We start from the raw sequence: 10,629 nt of genomic DNA, 5'->3' as shown, positions 1-10,629 counted from the left end.
GCCTGATCAAAACACAAAATGAGCTCATTTGCTAGCAGGATCTTTTCCTTGATGTTACCGACCTTGGACTGGCTCCACTTGGTCAGCGCTTTGGCAGTGGCTTTCAACCATAAAAAAAGGTCAACAAAGGGATTGGCCTTCGGGGGGAGGGAGTTCCAGCTCGTGGTCACCACCTCATGAAGCCGGGGATGGACGACCAATAGCTTTGGAAGTGAAAGCGGGATTTGTGATGGAAGGAGACGTTGGTGGCCATGAGCAGTGGGAGTGATCTGAGATGGATAATAACAATGCCTGCAATAGGTGATTCGGATGGCCCACATCCCAGTCTGCCGTGGAGAACCAGCGGTCAATCTTTTCGAGGGTGGGCTGACTTCTCTCGTTGCTCCAGGTATATCTCCACCCAATGAGGCAGGCTTCCTTGAGATCCAAGTCATTCAAAAGGCGGCAAAATCGGCCCATCATGCGTCTGTTTAACAGGTTGTTGTTCTTGTCTGCCGCGTCGATGATGAGATTAAAATCCCCCGCCACCGGCCAAGGATTGGCGCGGGCCGCACGAATCGCACGGAGCTCATCCAGAAACTATATCTTCAGCGCATCCTTCGTCAGCCCGTAAACCGTGGTCAGGGTCCACTGGTTGGCCTCCCCAAAAGCCATCTCGATCGTGACAGAGAACTGGTCGATGAGGAAGGCAGGCATCATGAGCACCGAAGAGTCCCAGGCAACAATGATCCTGCCTGTCGTGCTGCGCGTGGGTAGGGCCACGTACGCATCAAATTTCAGGCCCAACGAAGAGGCAATCACGCGTTGGTCCACCACCGCTAGCTTGGACTCCAGGATGCACACCACAGAGGCCACCGCATGCTCCACTACACTTCTCATGGCAGCCCTCCTAGCTGCATTATTAAGCCCACGGACGTTCCACACAATGATATTGTGATTTGTATTATCCATCGTAACGCCTACAATTCACCATGCCAGCCACCTAGAATTCTAGGGACAACGATGACTCCTCAAAGGGAACATCAAGGGAAAAAAGTCGGGCTAGTGCGTCTATGTGATGCGGGGGAAGAGGGCTCTGGAAGAGCTGGGCATATTTCTGCAGGCAATCCACCGGTGCTTCGTCCTCGATCTCGCAAATGCCCATCTTGGGCATCAACACCCGATGCGCGCGCTTGATGTAGCTAGGATGTCAGTAGTTGTTGTGTGTTCTTTTGCAGCCTCGCGCTGCGCCAGCAGTTCTCCTCGGGCACAATGGGTCGTCTGCGCCGTCCCTGCTGCACGCCGGGCAGTGGGCAGCAAGGGTGCACGAATGTGCTCATGGATCTGCGAGAGCACCTGTTGAAGCACCGCGGGAGGGGTAGATGGCAGGAAAGCTTCAGTGTGGGCCGGGGGAGCCGATATGGGCGACGTAGCTGTGCCACAAGGTGAATGCGAGGCGCTGCATGGGGGTGTAGCCGAGTGGGCCATGTTTGCATGAGCCCATATTGGTGAAAGAACGAGCATGCCCGCCTGGTCCGAACAGCACGCATGCAGCGGAGATGCCGAGGCGTCGAAGTCAGGGCCCAAGTCGGCAAAGAGGTGGACCCCACCGGATCCCGTGATCCTGACAGACCAGGAGGCCGACCAGGCGGCAAAGGAATCATGGTACCGTCCCCATGCCCCTGCCAAACTGCCACATAGCGCGGCAATGATGTTGCTCATCTCCGCTAATTAGTCGAGAGTGAGGTCAGTGCTCCGAGAGGCCCACGTTTTGTTGCTACGGCCCGATGCCTCTGAGGAGCTGCAGCCTGAGGTGGACCCACCATCTGCGAGGCGCAGCTGCGTCCCCGACTAGCCCGAGGAGTCCACTATGGTCCAAGAGCGCATGGCCTCGGCGGGACCCAGGTCAGCGCTGACCGGGGTGAGCAGGGAGCTCGCCCCACAGGGGGTAACGTCGGCCTCGTCGGAGACTGCAAGAGCCCTTCGACGGAGGTAAGATCCCGCCTCCACCGTTCCCGCGTACATCCGTCTTGGCGGCCCACCAGCGCCATGTCCAGCGCAGTCGGATGAAGGGGGGGGGGCTCCCCCTCCATCCAGCGGCCCGGTGAGCTGTGAGCTTCGGGTCTGTGATCCGCGTCCGTCGGCGAGGATGGAGGAGGTGGCGGGGGTGGCGACCTTGGAGACAAAGGAGGTGGAGGAGCATGCGAAGCCACCGGCACATCAGATACGCGTCGGATCTGAATGGGGTACCTCAACATGCCGGCCCTCCTCCTCAAGGACACCATCAGCGTGCGGCTGGGCTGCACCGCTGGCGCAGCAGAAGAGGGCGGCGGTTCCTCGACGAAGAGCTACTTGCAGGTGGGGATGCGGTAGAGGTCGGCCGTATGGAGCCAAACGCGGAAGTGGGACATGTCATTGCAGCTAGCAATCTCCTCCACGATGTCAACGATGAATCCACACCCCTCCAGAACGACGTCTGACGTGCGCTGGCACGCCCACGAGATCGAGTGGCACCAGGAAGGGAAGATTCACTGCCGTGGCCTGGGCCTGCCGGATCCAAGGCCGGAGCGCGAGCGAGAACCCAGGTCCATCGACTCTGCCTTGATCCGTCATGCGACGCCGAAGAAGAAGGGAGTCACACAACATGAGGAAGTCCCGCGGGTAGAAGTCTTGGATGGACATGTGCGCCGGCCCAATCTCGAACTCCGCATGGAGAGCGGCGGCCGCACTCGCGAGGTCCATGGCCGGGCGGTTGCTGACGACAATGACCACGACGGCTCACGCGATTTCGGCCTCCAGCCGCACATTCTCCTCAGAGCACTCCATGTAGTAGCAAGATGGCTCCTTCGCACACCGCGCTAGTGGCAGCCGCATGACCTCCACCCACGGCGGGAGCCCAGCGAAGGGAAATCAAAGGCTAGTCCGTCCACCGAGCCCTTGCTGGACGCCTCCGCCACCATCTTGCTCCAGGAGCGGTCGACCCGGACGGCGCGTGGCGGTGGATGGCCCGAGGGAGGAGGGGGAATGAAGGATCCCAGCACCGGCCAATCCTGAGGTGGAGGAGGGAAGACGCGCTGCCGACGAGGAGGAGGTGGGTGGGGCGAGCTGCCCCCAGACACCGAGGAGCCTCGCCACAGAGGACAGTCCCTGGAGTTGTGACCCACCCCCTCGCAACCCATGCAATTGGTGGGGTTGGTGCATTCGCGGGAGATGTGGTCATCCTCACCACAGTTGTAGAAGTATCTGAAGAACCGAGCCGGCAGCCGCGAGTTGGGAGGCGACCTGGCGGTGGGGAGAGTGCACCTGCCGTCAGCGTGCGGACGGGCCGGACGATCCCGCTCCCGGCGGCTCCACTTCGTCCTCCATGGCGAGTCTCCGGGCGCGAGTGATGTCTACTACACAGCCTACTTCTTGTAGACGTTGTTAGGCCTCCAAGTGTAGAGGTTTGTAAGACAGTAGCAAATTTCCCTCAAGTGGATGACCTAAGGTTTATCAATCCATGGGAGGCGTAGGATGAAGATGGTCTCTCTCAAACAATCCTGCAACCAAATAACAAAGAGTCTCTTGTGTCCCCAACACACCCAATACAATGGTAAATTGTATAGGTGCACTAGTTCGGCGAAGAGATGGTGATGCAAGTGCAATATGGATGGTACATAAAGGTATTTGTAATCTAAAATTATAAAAACAGCAAGGTAGCAAGCGATAAAAGTGAGCGTAAACGGTATTGTAATGCTAGGAAACAAGGCTTAAGATTCATACTTTCACTAGTGCAAGTTCTCTCAACAATAATAACATAATTGGATCATATAATTATCCCTCAACATGCAACAAAGAGTCACTCCAAAGCCACTAATAGCGGAGAACAAACGAAGAGATTATGATAGGGTACAAAACCACCTCAAAGTTATCCTTGATCTATCTATTCAAGAGTCCGTAGTAAAATAACATGAAGCTATTCTTTCCGTTCGATCGATCATAGAGTTCGTACTAGAATAACACCGTAAGACACAAATCAACCAAAACCCTAATGTCACCTAGATACTCCATTGTCACCTCAAGTATCCATGGGCATGATTATACGATATGCATCACACAATCTCAGATTCATCTATTCAACCAACACAAAGTACTTCAAAGAGTGCCCCAAAGTTTCTACCGGAAAGTCAAGATGAAAACGTGTGCCAACCCCTATGCATAAGTTCACCAGGTCACCGAACCTGCAAGTTGATCACCAAAACATACATCAAGTAGATCACGTGAATATCCCATTGTCACCACAGATAAGCACGGCAAGCCATACATCAAGTGTTCTCAAATCCTTAAAGACTCAATCCGATAAGATAACTTTAAGGGGAAAACTCAATCCATTACAAGAGAGTAGAGGGGGAGAAACAACATAAGATCCAACTATAATAGCAAAGCTCGCGATACATCAAGATCGTGCCAAATCAAGAACACGAGAGAGAGAGAAATCAAACACATAGCTACTGGTACATACCCTCAGCCCCGAGGGTGAACTACTCCCTCCTCGTCATGGAGATCACCGGGATGATGAAGATGGCCACCGGTGAGGGATCCCCCCTTCGGCAGGGTGCTGGAACAGGGTCCCGAGAGATTTTTGGTGGCTACAGAGGCTTGCGGCGGCGGAACTCCCGATCTATTGTCTTCCCCGAAGGTTTTAGGGTATATGGACTTATATAGGCGAAAGAAGTCGGTCAGGGGAGCCACGAGGGGCCCACGAGGGTGAAGGGCGTGCCCCCTGCCTCGTGGCCTCCTTGAAGCTTCCCTGACTTTAGCTCCACATCTCCTAGATCACCTTCATTCCAAAAATCACGCTCTAGAAGGTTTCATTTTGTTTGGACTCCGTTTGATATGCCTTTTCTTCGAAACACTGAAATAGGCAAGAAAACAGCAATATGGGTTAGGCCTCCGGTTAATAGGTTAGTCCCAAAAATAATATAAAAGTGTATAATAAAGCCCGTAATCATCCAAAACAGATAATATAATAGCATGAATGCTTCATAAATTATAGATACGTTGGAGACGTATCAGCGGGCACCGACGGGCCACCCGGTCGCAAGGGGCCGAGCGCCGAGCCCACGACTGGCACGAGGAGCGAGCGCAGGGGTGGCCGCGGCGAGGTGGATCTGGAGTTGGAGCCCCTAGATCTTGAGAGGGCCACGCACTCAGCCATGCAGGAGGGTGCAGTGGAGGAGGAGAAGGAGGCGTGGGCGCCGGTCCCGGAGTGGGCACCGGCGTGAAGGAGTGGCCGCTGGCGCCGGAGCGGCGCACCGCGCGTGTAGAGAGGAGTGCTAGTGTGGGTGGGGTTTGCAAGCGCAAGTGTGTGTATGTTTGAGTGCCTGTGCGCGTCCCCCTAAAGAAAATCTGATCCATATACGAAACTCCAGCCACAACGTGCGTACGTTCCGTGACTTTCGTCGTTTCGTTCCGTAATCTCTTCGCTAATTTGCTTCCCATCTTTCGGCGTCGACTGAAACAGTGGTGACTTCTGCAGCCACCCAATGCAAGCCGGAAGCGGAACTGCCGCGGTGCCGGACGCTGCCTCCAAACAGAAGGCCAACCGGTGCGATGCCATACGCTTCTCCTTTTTTCTCTAACTAATTTTGATTTTTTGACACAAACTGGCCTGCAAAGTTGTACAACTGTTTACTAATTACTAATTTGTTTTGGAACAATTTTTTGTCTAATTGAAGTTCAGAAGTTGTCACAGATTTGAGATTTTCAGTAGTTGCTCGTCCAAATCCAAAACCAAGGTTCTATCTTTCTATACTATCTATACAAGTTACAAGCCTATAATTCATGGAGTTTATCAGTTCAAATTCATTGATATTAGTTTTGTTTAGTTCATAAACAGAAACAATCATGAATTCTTGTTCTAGAAAAATGTATGATCCTGGTGCCTTAAAGCTTAAGAATAAACAAAAAGAAGGAGAAGATGCTCAATCTCAAAAGGGTTCCATTCATAAATTTGTTATGAAAGGATCCCAAACTAATTCTGAGAATGAGGTCGGTTTACTGGTTTTGTATTTTGCATTGATACTTGAGAATTTTCTAAACATTGTATGAAATAAAATAAAGTTAAATTATATAAATATGTATATTCTTGAGTTATACTATGCTTTTTTTAAATGTTATGGCCTATTTTCCTTTTTGCACCGGGGCCCCGAAATCCTAGAGACGGCCCTGCATGCGCACAATCGTATATGCGGCGGGTAGACGAGACGATGGAACAATCGATAGCAATATGATTTTTCTCATCCACCCGTCGATCAACTCAGACAAGAGTTTTTTCTCTATCTTGCTTCATGGTGCTCGAGCAGTGCCTCTAAAAAGATGTGATTCATGGAAGGGAGCAGTTTCTATTGCTTTGGTTGTGAAAACTCTTGGTCTGAGTATCTCTGCTTGTATACGAGCGTCACTAATATATAAATCTTGAAGGATTTCAATTACTCTATTCAACATGGCAATTTTCCTGTCATTTTTTCTACCACGTGACAATTTTTGCTTTAGAGCCTAACAAATCGCTTGCAAACAGTATGGAAGATGTATATATTTTTGCATGTTAAATCTGGTCAAATTTGACATTTTTTAACCATTTTCATTTTAAATTGGTCTTATGGTGGGTACTAATAGTTATGTTATAGCGTAGTGAAAAAAAACTTCATTGTATAAGCCCCTGGTTGGGTCTTAAGAGCGGTCTTACTTTTGGGAAACGTAGCATGCAATTTCAAAAAAAAATCCTATGCTCATGTATGATCTATTTAGGAGATGCATAGCAACAAGAGGGAGAGTGTGTGTCCATATACCCTCGTAGACCGAAAGCGGAAGCGTTACTTAACGCGGTCGATGTAGTCGAACGTCTTCTCGAATCAGCCGATCAAGTATTGAACGTACAACACCTCTGAGTTCTGCACACGTTTAGCTCGATGACATCCCTCAAACTCTTGATCCAGCAAAGTGTCGATGGAGTTGATGAGTTTCGTCTGCATGAAGGCGTGATGACAGTGTTGCTGATGTGATCTGCGCAGGGCTTCACCTAAGCACTACGATGGTACTATCGGAGGAGTAAACGGTGGAGGGGGGCACCGCACACGGCTAAGACAATTGTTGTGTCTTTGGGGTGCCCTCCTGCCCCCGTATATAAAGGAGGAGGGGGAGGAGGCTGGCCACCAGGGGCGCACCATGAACGGGGGAGTCCTACTAGGACTCCACTCCTAGTAAGATTCACCCCCCCTCTTTTTCCTTCTTACGAAGGGGGGAAAGGGGAAAGAGGTGGAGAGGGAGAAGGAAAGGGGGGCCGCGCCCCCACCCCTTGTACAATTCGGATTGGCAAGGGGGGGCACCACCTCCTGTGGCTGACCTCTCCTCTCCACTATGGCCCATGAGGCCCATTAACTTTTCCCGGGGGTTCAGGTAACCTCCCGGTACTCCGAAAAATCCCCGAACTTCTTCGGAACCATTCCGGTGTTCGTATATAACCTTCCAATATATCAATCTTTACCTCTCGAACATTTCGAGACTCCTCGTCATGTCCGTGATTTTATCCGGGACTCTGAATAACCTTCGGTCACCAAAACACATAACTCATATAATACCAATCGTCATTGAATGTTAAGCGTGCGGACCCTACGGGTTCGAGAACTATGTAGACATGACCGAGACACCTCTCCGGTTAATAACCAATAGCGGAACATGGATGCTCATATTGTTTCCCACATATTCTACGAAGATCTTTATCGGTTGAACCGCAATGTTAATATAGTTATTCCCTTTGTCATCGGTATGTTACTTGCCCGAGATTCGATCGTTGGTATCTTCATACCAAGTTCAATCTCGTTACCGGCAAGTCTCTTTACTCTTTCTGTAGTGCATCATCCCACAACTAACTCATTAGTCACATTGTTTGCAAGGCATCATATGATGTGCATTACCGAGAGGGCCCAGAGATACCTCTCTGATACTTGGAGTGACAAATCCTAATCTCGATCTATGCCAACCCAACAAACACCTTCAGAGATACCTGTAGAGCATCTTTATAATCACCCAGTTACATTGTGACGTTTGATAGCACACAAGGCATTCGTCCGGTGTCAGGGAGTTGCATAATCTCATAGTCGGAGGAATATATATATATATGACACGAAGAAAGCAGTAGCAATAAAACTGAACGATCATAATGCTAAGCTAACGGATGGGTCTTGTCCATCACATCATTCTACTAATGATGTGATCCCGTTATCAAATGACAACTCATGTCCATGGCTAGGAAACTTAACCATCTTTTGAGCAACGAGCTAGTCTAGTAGAGGCATACTAGGGACACATTGTTTTGTTTATGTGTCCACACATGTATCAAGTTTCTGGTTAATACAATTCTAGCATGAATAATAAACATTTATCATGAATAAGGAAACATAAAATAAAAACTTTATTATTGCCTCTAGGGCATATTTCCTTCAGTCTCCCACTTGCACTAGAGTCAATAATCTAGATTACATTGTAATGAATCTAACACCCATGGAGTCTTGGTGTTGATCATGTTTTGCTCGTGGAGGAGGCTTAGTCAACGGGTCTGCAACATTCAAATCCGTATGTATTTTGCAAATCTCTATGTCTTCCTCCTTGAACAAATCTCGGATCGAGTTGAAGCGTCTCTTGATGTGTTTGGTCTTTTTGTGAAATCTGGATTCCTTCGCTAAGGCAATTGCTCCAGTATTGTCACAAAAGATTTTATTGGACCCGATGCACTAGTTATTACACCTAGATCAGATATGAACTCCTTCATCCAGACTCCTTCATTTGCTGCTTCCTGATACATCTCCAACGTATCTACTTTTCCAAACACTTTTGCCCTTGTTTCGGACTCTAATTTGCATGATTTGAATGGAACTAACCCGGACTGACGCTGTTTTCAGCAGAACTGCCATGGTGTTATTTTTGTGCAGAAACAAAAGCTCTCGGAATGACATGCAAATCCACAGAGATAACTTTTGGAAAATATAAAAAATATTGGCAAAAGAATCAATGCCATGGGGCCCACACCCTGTCCACGAGGGTGGGGGCGCGCCCCCTCCCCCTGGGCGCGCCCCCTATCTCGTGGGCCCCCTGCTGCTCCACCGACCTCAACTCCAACTCCATATATTCTGTTTCGCAGAAAAAAAAACAGAGAGGAAGTTTCATCGCGTTTTACAATAAGGAGCAGCCGCCAAGCCCTAAAACCTCTCGGCAGGGCTGATCTGGAGTCCGTTCGGGCCTCCGGAGATGGGGATTCATCGTCGTCGTCATCATCAACCATCCTTCATCACCAATTTCATGATGCTCACCGCCGTGCGTGAGTAATTCCATCGTAGGATTGCTGGACGGTGATGGGTTAGATGAGATTTACCATGTAATCAAGTTAGTTTTGTTAGGGTTTTGATCCCTAGTATCCACTATGTTCTGAGGTTGATGTTGCTATGACTTTGCTATGCTTAATGCTTGTCACTTGGGCCCGAGTGCCATGATTTCAGATCTGAACCTATTATGTTTTCATGAATATATGTGAGTTCTTGATCCTATCTTGCAAGTCTATAGTCACCTATTATGTGTTATGCTCCTAGTACTTCTAAAAGAAAAGAAAAAAGAAAAATGATAGAACCCTGCATGCTTCTAGTGAACCTAATGTAGAAACACCTGAGAATCCTAATGATACTTCGATCTCTGATGCTGAAACACAATCCAGAGACGAACCTGAACCTAATGATAATGCTAATGATGATGTTCATGCTCAACCTAGTAATAACAATGATATAGAAATTGAACCTACTGTTGATCTTGATAACCCACAATCAAGAAATCAATGTTATGATAAGAGAGATTTTCTTGCTAGGAAACATGGTAGGGAAAGAGAACCATGGGTTCAGAAACCCATGCCTTTTCCTCCTAAACCATCCAAGAAAAAGGATGATGAGGACTTTGAGCGCTTTGCTGAAATGATTAGACCTATTTTCTTATGCATGCGCTTAACTGATATGCTTAAAACAAACCCTTATGCTAAATACATGAAAGATGTCATTACTAATAAAAGAAAAATACTTGAAGCTGAAATTTCCACCATGCTTGCCAACTATACCTTTAAGGGTGGAATACCTAAGAAACTTGGTGATCCCGGAGTATCCACTATACCATGCTCCATTAAAAGAAATTATGTTAAAACTGCCTTATGTGATTTAGGAGCCGATGTTAGTGTTATGCCACTTTCCTTGTATCGTAGACTTGAATTAAGTAAGTTGACACCTACTGAGATATCTTTGCAAATGGATGATAAATCAACTGCTATACCTGTCAGCATTTGTGAGGACGTGCCTGTTGTTGTTGCGAATGTTACTATCTTAAGAGACTTTGTCATTCTTGATATCCCTGAGGACAACAGTATGTTGATTATCCTTGGTAGACCCTTTTTAAATACTGCAGGTGCTGTTATTAATTGCAATAAAGGCAATGCCACCTTTCATGTTAATGGAAATGAGCATATAGTACACTTTCCGAGGAAACAACCTCAAGTTCACAGCACAAATTCTATTAGGAAAATTCCATCAATTATATTTGGAGGTTTTGAATTTCCTCTCCATACTGCAATGAAAAAGT

The sequence above is a fragment of the Triticum dicoccoides genome, chromosome 1B (assembly GCF_002162155.2).
Source record: "Triticum dicoccoides isolate Atlit2015 ecotype Zavitan chromosome 1B, WEW_v2.0, whole genome shotgun sequence".
Lineage (NCBI taxonomy): Eukaryota > Viridiplantae > Streptophyta > Magnoliopsida > Poales > Poaceae > Triticum > Triticum dicoccoides.
This window is presented reverse-complemented; position numbering follows the sequence as displayed.